A 13,208-nucleotide genomic window follows, 5' to 3' on the forward strand; every position below is an offset into this window, starting at 1 on the left:
TGTAAAAACACAGGTGGATTCACCATACTTGCTCTTGTTCCTTGGTTGTTTTGCATCATGCCTTGACTTATGTATGTGCGTGCTAGATGTCCTGTCATCCCACACAACCAACATATTGGCGGTGGTCTAATTAGTTGCCCATTTAACATAGCTTGATTGCCATCTTGCATGTTTTGAAAGCCTCCTTGATTACTCTGAAAACCTCCCTGATTACTCTGCCACCCTCCTCCTCTGAATCATCCTCCCCTGGGATAAAACACAGTATTTCCCTGATTATTCTGTTGTGGCTTATTGACGTGCTGCATGCTCGACCCGTCTGTGCTAGTTATCATTGCCCCTTCAATGGCATATTTTGACAATTTCTTCTGCACTCATTTTGCCCCTTCACCCTTTCGTGCAGCCTCTTTTTTGCAATTATTTTCTTGCAGCAACCTGCAATAGTGTGCTATGGTCAACTGTATTTCAGACCACGGTTTGGCCTCGATTCCTACCAATTTCTTAAGCTGTTTCTGTACCTGCTCTGGCAGCCCTTGGCATAATATATGGTAAAACACGGGTATAGATTTCCCCCAAGATTCACGAGTCTCGAGTACCCAGGCGTCTTGGAAATTCTGGATGTAATGCAAAGGGTCCTCTGATGACTTCATCTTACGTGTCATTATTGCTCCCATGTCGGAAGTATCCGGATATAGCAATAGTAATGCTTTCCATACCGTGGTTCTGCAATTATTAAAGGGAGCTCCGTCATGCACAGTATTAACTGTGGTCACACCAGGGTAACCTGCCCGTGTCCACACATCGTCTTCTCTATCACCGAGTATGGTGATTAAGAGACCTTTGATTTCCCCCGTAGCTACCGTGCTCCCTCCTGTCATTTTTCTAGCTCGTGTATCCATTTTCCAGCTCCCGATGTCAACATTGGATGATTATTTTTCAGGTTTTCCCGATCCATGTGTGGCCATGGTATATACTGTGGTCTCACTCCACCTTTCTCGAGCAACGGAAATTGGGAAGCATAGCCTTCTCTCTTCTCTCGTTGTACTTCTGTCTATTGCAGGAGTAATATTCCTGCATCGCCGCCTACCTGGCAATGTCCTTAGCTGGCTCACATAGGGTGGTGGAGATACCCCCCTCTGACCGTGAGACACTTCTTCGTGTCGGTCTGACTGTGTGGCTGATTCTGATGCCCTCGGTGCAGACCCACTAGAATCTGACCATCTTATCTCTTTTCCTCCTGAGAGCTGTTTTTTGCGTCTCCTCTCTTCCTCTTTTTCCTCATGCTCCTCTCTTTCGGTGTCTGACATTGTCTGTGCCCAACTCGTGCAACTTCTTGCATCCTCTTTGTTCCTACTGATTTCTAACCTATCTAGGGACAACTCTCTATTCCTACTACTTCTCCGTGTCGTAAAGCTGAGTTCTCTCCAGGCGCTCATCTTCCCCCTCCCCTTGAGGTATTTGTTCCAGCCCCATTTCATCATCTAGTCTGACGATCATCTCTCCGATGCTTCTGGTGTCGAAGTCATCCTCAATATTTGCCCTAGACATGTCTGGTACTGAATCGTACTCAGGAAAGAATTATTCTAGATCTTCCTAATCTACTACTGGATCGGGTTTTCTAACCTCCCTTTCCAGATATTCAAGATTGAGTACTCTTTGTCTTTGCTTACGTTCTACATCGTCATTGAATTCTCTACGTTTCCTCGCTTTTCTCTGACCTGGTCTTCTTCCTCTTTCTTTCCGTCTCTACGTTCATTTGCCCTTTGGATTTCCTCATCCCTTCGTCTCTTTATTCTTTTCGCCCGTATCCTTTGTTCTTCTTCTATCCTTCGCTGCTCCTGTCTGTCCTGATCATTGGCTGCTCTCTGTTCATGATTGCGTTGCCTTTCTTGCTCTTCGCGATGTAACTGTTCTCATCTCTGCCTATCTTTTTTCCTTATTCTTTTGTCTCTTGATCCTTTTTCTTTTTCCTTCTCTTTTCTCTCTAAATCATCTAGCTTCTCTTTTTGTTTCACGTCATCTATGCCTTTACCATCGAGTTTCAATAAAATCTGCCCTGCCATCCATTCGTTCTGTGTGAATGCTATCTCATCAGTTCTATCCTCACTTCCTTTCCACCTTTTGCCTTCTCTCTCTCTGTGTCGAGAGATGTACTTGCTTGTGCCTGGTCTTTTCTCTCTTTCACGCATCTCTCCTTGTCCCTCGGGACTTTGGAGGTGATATCTCCATCCTTGTCTAGGTTTTCGTCACTACTTTGCGTAGGTGACTCGTATGCTGGATTGCTATACCCTGTAGCTGCTTTAAGTTCTCTTTGCGGGTATAACCCTTCGTCCATAGTGCCCTCAGTTTTCGTTTCAGATGGGGTGGGTGGTGCTGAAGGCGACTCACCCCCCTCTGTGCATACGTTAAGTATCCAGTCTAATGGTGGCTCCTCCTCCTTATCCTGTTGATACATCTTCCAAAGCTCTAGACTAGCTAGGTGTTTGTCTAACTTTTTGCCCGTGTATGTGGGATGCGAATATGTCATCATATGCTGTAGGACTGCTTTAGATAACGATCCACCCTGGGGCCACGGCATAAACCTTTTGTTTGCGGTTCCTTTAACCCATTGTGCACTGTACTTTTCCAGTTTAGGTGCATGTTTTGGAAACTGTTTGCACAGATGTACTAGTGGAGTCATGTCTTCCATATTTAAATCTGTTCACTTTCTCTTTATATAACACTTGTTAATGTCTTTCGTTTCTTCAAACAACTTCAACAATATGAGCGAGCCCTAATCGTCGCAAGCTTCAATCCCATTTTTCCGCAAACATTTCATATCTCCTTTTTTAATCAACAAACTATCAATTCGTGCTCTACAATATCTTAGTTACTTAAGCGCGTAGTTTTTATGCTAGTTCCTTGAAGGAAAAAATGTAATCCTACGACGTCACAACAAACAACACATAAGACAGACGTTAACAGACTAGACGAACTCCAGCTGGCTACACAGACCTCTGCCCCTAATGCTACCCCGACATGGGGTGTAAACTCATCCCTGTCACAAGCGTCTTTAACCGCTGTGGTGACCTATTTGTTCCTATTTTATTCAGGACTATGGATGCAAGTTTCTTCTAGACACTATATTAAAGCGTTAAAGCGTAGGAATTTAGGCGTATCCTCTCTCTTCTCGGGTGTCCTCCCCGGTATCCTCTCTCTTCTCGGGTGTCCTCCCCGGTATCCTCTTTTGCTACTTAGTCACACTTTGAGTCACTAAGTCACTATTTCCTTCCATACATATACAGACACATATACATACAGTCTACTCTACTTCTGACTATATTTTGTTTCCCGCCTCCCTCCATTACCTTTCCATTACTTGTTCTAAGGCATGTACTTTTTGCCAAAGCATTTAGTCTTTTTCACTCCCCGTTCGCATGTTTCCTCTCTGGATGCTTGGGATCGCTGCCTTCATCACCGCCTCTCCTGCTGTTCGCCCGCTCAGCTGCCCGTAGGAGTGCGAAGGGGTTACATGGGGAAACACAGGTCCCTTCAGACCTCTGCCTGAAGGTTCTACTTTTTACTCTAACCACTGTCTACGGGGAGGTTCACGGTCTACTCAGCCGGATGGCAAAGGACTTGTGATATTGCCGAGGACCTAGAGTTACTTTATGGCGACGGTCAATGGGTATCTTATCTAATCGATAAACCATCCGATCTCTGCTACCAAGTGTACACCGGGATCCCCAACCGGCCCATAGAGTTGGGGTTAGCCCAATAGCACTTTAAGATAAGATAGCAGCACCCGTGAGATGGATGGGGGTGCAGATTAATACTCCAACACCAAATCAATAATGACAACTCAACGGTTTGACAAAGGGAGTCTGTTTAATGACAAGTACAAAAAATGGGGAGTCTCATGAATATCAACGGATGCGTGATCTTCTCTCTTGCTTCACAACTCCCACGAACTTCATAAAAAATACATAATTTATACTAAAAACTCATCATCACTGACGTTTAAAGCTTAAAAGTTGGCATGCAATTCTATTGGTTCTAGAAAGGTAACTTTAATATAGGTACTATATCTGTATATGGTAACAGAGTAAGGGGATTGGGTAAACACTGTCAGGTAGGACATCGAAGCCCTACCTTCAAAATGGCTACTGTAGACGGTCACTAAAAGTACGACGTCCCATTGGTTCTACTAACTATAGGACCCTAGATTACTTGGTCCATTATGATTGGGTTGGCACCAACCCCACTCATACTTTTCCACTTTGCTTAGCAGCACGCAGAATGGTCGGCCAGGTGCAGGGCACCCCCCCCCCCGTTCCCCTGGCCTTCCTCGAATTATTGTTACAATCAATCATCACTTTAGTGGCCATGTGTCAATTATTTCACTGTGGTTGGCCTCGAGACTGCATCTCCTGTCTGGAAAAGTTCTGATATCTTCGCCTGGCCCACTGCCAAGCGTAGGTGTGAAAGTCTCACTTCTTCTCGCTCGGCTGGTCACGTGATTCAGATGCCGTGAATTTGCCTCTTCTTCATGTAATTTGTGTATTTGATTTTCATTTCACCCACCACCTGCATTCAGTTTCTTATCTTGACCGTTCTGAGCATGATATTCTGTTTGCTTCAATTAATTGTAGCTACTGTTCGTCCATTTTAATTGATACACCCTTGGCTTTTTTGGCACAATTTGCCTCTGCTGAGTTTCGTTTCTGCCTTTTACTCTTGATTTTGCTAAATATGAAGCTCTCCTCATGTGGCCTTTAGTGACCTTTGTGTTGATTCTGCTTCTTATGCATAGTGGAAGTATACTTATATAACGTGCTTCTTTTGAGGTAGATATGTATAGGTGGCGCTTGCCGCACTCTATCTTTCTACTAAGCATAGCAAGCCGCATGATTTTCTTAGCTTTCTTGCGGTTCCAAGCATATGTACATGCGTAAACTGGTCGAATATCTTCATCATGCTCATGGCATGAGTTTCTTACATTTGGCATCGTCCTTTCACCTTAGGTTCACGATGTCCCGTGCCCATGGCATTTCGTCCCTTTACGTCATTCTCTGGCCGTCATACCTTCTGCATGTGAGTCAGTCCGGGTTCTTGTGACATCACCATTCGTCTTCCATTAAGACCTTTTTGGCTTCTTCAGAGACTGTACTTAGACGATCTTCATTTCGTTTCATTTGTTGATATGGTTTTCTCAATGGGTACCTTACTGTCCATGGTTTCCTTGGTATCTGTACTTCAATAGGCGTTGTTCTTCTGATGGGCACTGGACAGAGCCCCACATTTGCTGGTTTATTTGCTCGTCATATGTCACGTACTTTGGCGTGAACGTTCCTGGTGCTTCAAAAAAGACGGTTGGAGTGCAGGCTGTACTTGGGACCTCCTCTACACGAGGGAGATAGAAAATACAAATGATAGGAAGGACCCAAGTTGGACCTCGGAGAGTCGATCAGAGAGGAAAGGGGTCAGCCAGGCAAGAGCCTGATCGGTGATACCCAGGTTATCATGGAGATGGCTGAGCAGGGTGATATGGTTGACCGTGTCAAAGGCAGAAGAGAGATTGAGTAGGATGAGGACAGAGGGAATGTTAGAGTCAAGGTTGGAGAGCAGATCTTCACGAATGTTCAGGAGAGCACTTTCTGTGATTCTGGCAGCTCTGAAGCCAGACTGGTGGTCATGGAGAGAGCCAACAGAATCGGAATGATTGTTAAGCTGTGAGATGGCCAGCTTTCCCAAGAGTTTACCCCAAAAGGGAGTAATGGAAATTGGGCGATAGTTAGCCATACAAGAAGGGTCAGCTGTGGATTTCTTGAGAAGAGGATGCACAAGTGAGTGCTTCAGAGGGGAAGGGAAGGATCCCGAGGCAAAGGAGAGGTTGCAAAAATCGGCAAAGGCCAGAGCAAGGGTATCAAGGTGGTCCTTGATGGTTTTAGGGGAACAGGGATGAACCTGTTTTGACAAGGCTTTCGTAGAACAGACTTGTCTAGCGACCTCATCAGGGGAGAAAAGGGGAAAGGATGAGAAAGAGGGTGGGGGCGTGGCTGAAGGAGGGTCAGCAAGCGCAGACAGAGAGGAGGGGAAGGGGAAGGAGAGGGTAGATAGGATGTCCTGGGTTTTAGAGATCAAGTGAGAGGCAAGGGCATTGCAAAGAGTCTGGGAGGCAAGAGGAGGGGTAGAGACTGCAGCAGGATTGGCCAGTTCCTCGCAGATTTTAAAGAGTTCTGCCGAGTTGTTAGCTGCCACAGAGACACAGACTTGGATGTGGACTCTCATCTTAGTGTTGCCAGAGAGTCGATATTGCCTTTGGAGTAGGTGACAGGCCAGCTTGTCAGAGGATGAACAAGAAGCCCTCCATTTCCTCTCAGCCGCCCTACACTTGCGTTTAAGTGTAGCTAGGTCAGAGTCATTCCAGGAATTGCACTTGGCTTTGGACTTCAGACGGATCCTCATGACAGGGGCAAGAGCATCAAGAGTAGCGGAAAAAGAAGAGTAGAGCAGGGACAGGGCTGCGTCAGGGTGTGAGTCAGCCAGGGGAGGAGGGGGGGAGAGTAGGTGGCAGCAAACGCCTCAACTGACACGCGCTTCATGGGCCAGATGTCCGAGAAGGTAGGTGGCAATCTTGGAGGGAAAAGAGGGAGAGATGAGAGGAGAGGAGGCAGTGATCACTCAAGCAGAGAGGAGTGGTCAGAGGAATAGAGAAGGGGAGCCCAGATGAGATCAAGACATCAAGTGTGTGTCCTGCAGAGTGAGTTGGGCCAGAGGGGAGGGTAGAGAGGGAGAGGGAATCGCAGAGGTCGCGAAAGAGCACAGATGAGGAACAGGGAGAATCGAGACGGATGTTGAGGTCACCAAAGAGGAGGAGTTCAGTGGTTGAGGCCAGGAGGGAAGATGAGAGGTCTAGCTACTCAGAGAGAAATTAGGTGATTTGACCAGGGGGCCGGTAGAAAGTAGCAATAGTAAGAGATTGGCTAGGAGAGAGAGAGAGCCTGCAGACAAGGCATTCGAAAGAGGAGTAAGTCTGAGTGGGGATGATAGAGGCAGGAATCCACTCAGGAAAGATTACTGCTACACCCCCTCCGGGATGGGTGTAGACAGAATCTTGTAGCCATCAGGGAGGAGAGTGTCAAAGCTTGTGGCAGAGCTGGCTGTGAACCATGTCTCGGTAAGATCGAGGACATCAAGGTCAAGTTCTTCCAATTCTAGAAGCAAGCGATGGGAGTGCCTGGTGTATATGTCCTTATTGCCTTGCCCAAAGATTCTGGGCATATATTTGAGCTTTCACTTGAACCAATGTTCGACCTTGGAAAGGAGGTCAAAGTGGGACAAGTCAGTAATATTTGATGAAATGTTATTATTTGTTTTTCTTTTTTGTACCAATGTTTTTTCTTTTACTTTCTTGTCTGGTCTTTTCTTGTGTATTATGTTTTTACTCTTGTGAATAGCTTACTTTTGAGGGCTAAACACAATTAAAAAAAACAAATTATACAAAATGATTTAATACAACAGTCGGCCAATAACTGGACTCATAAAACGGTATGCAAGAAAAAGCATACATTAACGGCATGCAAGAAGCTATGCAAAACATAAGATGCGTGAAATTAAATAAACGCTAATGGGCGTATTACAGTTGCTTCTAGAGACGACTTAAGCAAAATAGCCAACTTATAGTTATCCAGTTCCTAGCGCCTGGAAACATGTTTGGCCAGTAGCAGCGCTGGGCAATTGCATCACAAGACTTATTAATGCCACAGTGGGCACTTATTCCACAGCCATGCAAATGTTTAATTATTTCTTGTGCCCTTTCAGCGCTAGACACCACTTTTTCTGAAGTTGTCGTGCCATCCTTTTTAACAGTAACGTGACACAAAGCTCCACCTGTAGAGAGGAATAATGGTAACACAGATGAGGATGAGGAAGGTATTGTGTACGTGCAGGATAGATTATTTATATAAACAGCCATGTAGGCGGCTGCTTCACCATTTACAGTCACAGAATTGATTTTAAGAATAATCTTTCTTTTTGTTATGTTTGTGCATCTATTGGTTTTATTCAGTATACATTTGAGAAATAATTGATCATTACGAAAGTGCACACACAATCCGCATATTTTAAAAATGATTGTGTATTTGCACATGCATATATTTCAATGCAAACAAGGATGTTTTGTGACATGTCACAAATGGTTCAATGAAAGCTACTGAGTAACATGATTGTGAATTACATGTCAGAGTTGTATTGTGAAATATTTCATGATTCATGTGTCATAAATGGCAAAAGTCACTGTTGCTGACGCGTTCTGCGGGTGATTGGACTGGTGATAGCTCCATGTTTCCAGCCTCCGTTTCACTGGAATTCAAATAAATATGAAAGAGCAGCTTCAAATAGAAATATGGAAAAAAGATGTAACCTGATAATTCAAATGTGAGGCTCTGCTTGGAATTGTGAGCTCTCTGGATTTGCGGCACATGATGGATATCTCTTATTTGACTTGTAATTAATGATTTCTTTTATTTTTTGGGGATCCATTATCTAACAGAAAACATTGACAATATGATGCTGGTGGAATATGGGAATCATGAGCACATACAGGCAATAATGCAGCCGCCATGCAGGGTGCACACGCTGACTTAAATACAGGAGTGAAAGCGGGGAGCAGTCATGGACGCCTCCCACCCTAAACGCCACCCCATTCCCTGCCTCCTGTGATGAATCCTACGGATCCCTCACCAGATCCCTGCCTAAAGTCTCCCCACCCAGCTGGCCAGGGAAAGGCAGACCCCTCCTGATCCTGACCGTGGGGTGGTGCTCTGCGGGAGTATCACCTGGGAGGAGAAAATACTCACAGAGGTGAGAGGAACCAATGGGGCGAGACACAGTATTTATCTTCCGCTAAGGAAGAGGTGTTCAAATGCCAAAATACCTAATCGCTTGTTGCCACAATAATCTAATGGTTCCACTTGTTGAACACATACATTTAGGTAAAATCAGCCAACGCTCCTGTGGTATAAAAGTGAATAATACTCATTCTAAAGCCCCCATAGCTCAATGCTTCCCTTACTCAAAAAGGGGGATTGGAAAGATGTCTGTGAATAATAATCACAAAGAGCCTAGAAGCCTTTATTCCTCTTTTCAAACAAGAATGATCACTGAATTGTATGAAAGTCCTTCAACAATGTTGTAGAAAACAGAAGGCAAATCAGCAAAGCATAAAGAGCTAGAAAAATTAACTTTGTTGCCATGGACTTCAAGTCCCATAATTCCCTCAGTAATGGGACGAGTAAGAGGGATGCAGAGGAACACTACTGTGGGAGTGATCTCCTGATTGGTGTAAATGACCTACACCTGAAGGGGACTCAGAGGCTTAAAAAGCCCCCGCAGTTGCAGGCATTTGAGAGAGAAGCAAAGCAGTGGAAGAGGAAGAAGCATTGTGGGCCGTGGTTGCAGCTGAAAGGGAAGTCTCTGGCGAGAGAAGAGGCTGGGACCACTGTAATGCCAGAAGCTGTGGCGGGTCCTGAGAGAGTCTTTGCCGTTAACTCTCCCTGTTGCAGAGGTCGCTTGCCCAGTAACATTTCATTGTGCAGAGTGTGTGCAGCGGGAAGCAGCAGTAACGATGCAAGTGTTCCCTCTTTGGAGGTTCCAAGTGGCTGGGTTTCCCTATTGCCCTCTCAGAAGCAGAGGAGGCTCCATTCCTCAGTGATGTGAACGGAGGAGGATCAGAGGAGGCGGTCCAGCCAACCACAAGGAGCCACTAGGACCGAAGACCTGCGAACACAGAGCGACCCGCAATCGAGCGACTTACTCAGTGAGTTCACATCTTGCAAGTGACTCTGGAGTGCACCAACGCTGTCCGCGTGTTCATGGAAGGACGCTTCACTCGCGAGTGAGTGAAAGCTGCAGTAACAGTAACTTTGAACACCGAACTATACGAAACCAACAAAAGTGGTGCCTGTTGAAACGAAGTGACTGTATAGATAAGCGCAGGTGTGTGGAAAGCCCAAAAGCCTCATTTGAAAGCTGTGAACAGTCCAAAAGCTTACAAGCAATACCCAAGCCAAGAGTGTATTGCCAATCAGCAATACCAATATAACAAACCGTACTCGTTCAGATCTGGGGAATGGAAACTCGCCCAGGTTATGAGACGAGACATTGAGCACATTGTGAATTAGATTGTGTTATACATTGGAATTGAATTGCCATATATTTCCTTTTTGCTTTATATGTTGTGCAAGTGTGAGGGACAGATATCCCTTTGTTAGTGTTTCCTTTAGTTTATTTTAGGCAGGGAAATCCTCGTCAAGGTAGGGATTGTGAGGCGTTATCCAACCTGTTCATTTAATGAAATGGTTTAAGTTGAAAACTCTTTGCAAAGTTGTCAGCTTCACATTTCTGACCCGTCACACTCCCCAGGGTCCTGTCAGTCTTTCCCATGGGGCCTGTACCTTAGATCTGACACTGATCCTCTAGTGAAACAAACTGGAGTCCCCAAAGAGGAGGATGGGTGGGATTCCCATGCCAATCGGAATGTCGGATCTGGTGGGGTGCTCATTACAAGAGCCAAGGGGCACATGCTTGCAGTACAGAGGAGTGGAACCCATACATCTGTGGGGCTCTCTGGCAATCTGACACAGGAGCTCAGAACCATGTGCAGTACCGCTAAGAAACAAGCAAACGTTGGCCAAATATACCCCGCCACAAGGTTCCACTTTAATTCCCCCATAGTTACAAAAATGAGGACATAATCCCCCCTCCCAGCCCCTCTCCCGGCAGCCTCTTAATCATGTCAGTAATCACAACAAAGTGGAGGTACTGCTATGTCCAGGGTTTGCCTATGTGAAGTATAAATGAATTTGAAACATTCACCTGGTCAAAACCCATATAACCACACTGGTTATGAACGTTGCATGCAATTGTGTGTATTAAGACACTCTTAGACAAGAAACATAAGAAATTATGAAGTTTGATAATAACACTTTTATATCAAAAAGGTGATGCATGTGATAAAATCCAACATATAAGAATATATACAGTCAATAACATAATTTACACATTCGAAGATTGAATATAGAATTCTTCAAACAATCAAAATAAGAAACAATACATAAAAGAAAAACATAAACCAAGTCTGAATATTAACAAACAATCAGTTGTTTGTCACTTTGATGCTTGATTTAAAACAAAAAGCAAGAAATAAGGTTAAACTGAAAGTCTATTTCAATAATGCTGACAGTGTTCTTGCTGTAAATTCAAACAGTTAAGCAAGTAATCAATGTTGTTTTGTAATTATAATAAATTCCCAAGACCAAAATTATTGTGTATCGGGATTGGGTCTGCCAACGCATCAGGGGGAACAAAACAAACAGTGGGGTTCAAGGAGCTTCCAAACAAGAAAGGGAGAAGTATCCTGGCCCACCGGTGGACGGTGCCACACAAGAAAGAGAGTCCTATTTAGCAGAAATGTTCTGTAAAGGACCTCGTATCCTCTCTGAATGAAAATGCGTTTCGGCGGAACAAAATCAGTGAAAAAATGCTCTCCGTCTTGAAGGAAAGTACTCTGCCTTCATCAGGGCGATAATTTAGCAGGACCCTGTATTGGTAAAAAAAGGGGAGAAAGGAAAGAAATGATCAGGGAAAAGGGTAAGTGATCAAAAAAGAGATCAGAATGTAAAATCAACCAGGAGTGAAGATTAATCTATACAGTGAAATCTGCATGCAAGAAAATATGAAAATAGTCTAGATGCAAGACCCCGACCCTAGTCTTGTCTGCAATGTGTCTCATAGCCAAATACAAATATGTCCATACAGAAAGGGGAGTCCTCTGGTCAAATACCGATGGGCCTCAGTGGTCTAAAAGAAAGATAATGGCATTGGGTCCCCTTTGGGAGAGTAGTGCATGAGTCCCCATAAGCAACCCGCCGGTCCAGAAGCCAAGGTACAGGTGAGAGAGGCAGGACAGGTTAAGCGGATAGGGAATCACTTACCTAAAGTGGGTAATCGAATTGCAAGCCATTCATGGCTTAGTGGTTTGTAATGGTGTGTGGAGTAAACACTCATGTCCGAAATGGAGGGGCAGTGAAGAGCTCTGGAGACTCAGGGGTATCGAGATGTCATCATCATGGGGCCGACAGAAAACCAGGGACCTGAAAAAGAGAAGTAGCCATGTGTGCATGGGGTTGGTGGGAACGCCATTTGAGAAAGGTCTGGCTTCTAATTCTGAATGGTTGCCTGAAAAAAGTGGTTTACCTGAAAGGTGTCTTCTCATGGGGAAGTAGAGAGAAGATGGAAGAGAAAACCAATTCCTGTGTATAGAAGGGCTTCTGTGTCCCCGTAGTGGAAGTAATGAACGGTGACCACAAATGTTGGTTGGTCTCGTCACGGGAATCCCGGTGCGAGATGCTGCAAGGGAAACTAGCAAGAGAGTGGAAGAGAAGTGAGGAAGATTGTTGAAAATAAGGAATGGGAAATAAAAGTAGGGCAAAGGTGTATGCCCGTATCTGAAGTTGGTGGTGGATCTACGATAGCAGCCATATGAAAGAAATGGGCTGGAGAGAAATTACCTGTATTTGTGTGAAAAACTGCTCCACGCTCGTGGCTGGGGGAGAGGGAGAGCGGAGTGTCCGCTGCGTGTATCCCTCGCTCGAGCCTGCCGTGTGAATGCGGGCTGAAGCAAATAAGCGAAAAGAAGGGGACGAAAAGGAAACCAGTTGTCAGGGCAACCGTGTTGCGCGTGCAGCAGAAACGCGTAGGGAGGTGCCTGCGGTAATAGAGGAGACCAATGCGGACTCGCCACATGTAAGATTGACGGGTGGGTGTGCACAGCGGCCAACCAATGGTGCCGAAGGCGAGGGGGAGGCAACGGACCCGTGGTGGAGCCGAACCTAGAAGATAGTAAGCCGCCCAGGACACGGGTGATCGATCCTCTGCCTCGGGTGCCGCCTGCTCGCTGTCTAATGAGAGCAGAATCAAGGCCCTGGTGGGAAGGTCCAAACGTGCCTGGGGGTCGCCAAAAGCGTCCCATTGTGGAAAGAGAGAAAGAGAAAGAAAAAGGAAAAGAAACGCGGAGAGGCACCATCTGGGATCAGAGAAGAATGTCTTAATCATGTCAGGGCTGCGTGTACCCATGCAAAGGGGCCATGGTTAGATTCTACATAGTCTTAGGTTTGCTGCCCCCCAGCTCCTCTGTCTGTGCACTCTGTCGGTAAATTAGTGTCTGTGTT

The 13,208-nt window shown here is 45.4% G+C and overlaps 1 long non-coding RNA gene across 1 annotated transcript; it reads right to left on the minus strand.

Annotated features, from left to right (window-relative positions):
• Window positions 1-10,942: 10,942 nt before the first annotated feature.
• On the minus strand, window positions 10,943-12,682 carry LOC138520686 (uncharacterized). The gene is made up of 4 exons (XR_011282858.1): window positions 12,549-12,682; window positions 12,235-12,399; window positions 11,973-12,131; window positions 10,943-11,578 (listed from the first exon to the last, which is right to left on the minus strand). It is a non-coding gene; the product is annotated as an uncharacterized lncRNA (long non-coding RNA).
• Window positions 12,683-13,208: the final 526 nt, after the last annotated feature.

The sequence above is a fragment of the Ambystoma mexicanum genome, chromosome 13 (assembly GCF_040938575.1).
Source record: "Ambystoma mexicanum isolate Mex_15411 chromosome 13, UKY_AmexF1_1, whole genome shotgun sequence".
Taxonomy (NCBI): domain Eukaryota; kingdom Metazoa; phylum Chordata; class Amphibia; order Caudata; family Ambystomatidae; genus Ambystoma; species Ambystoma mexicanum.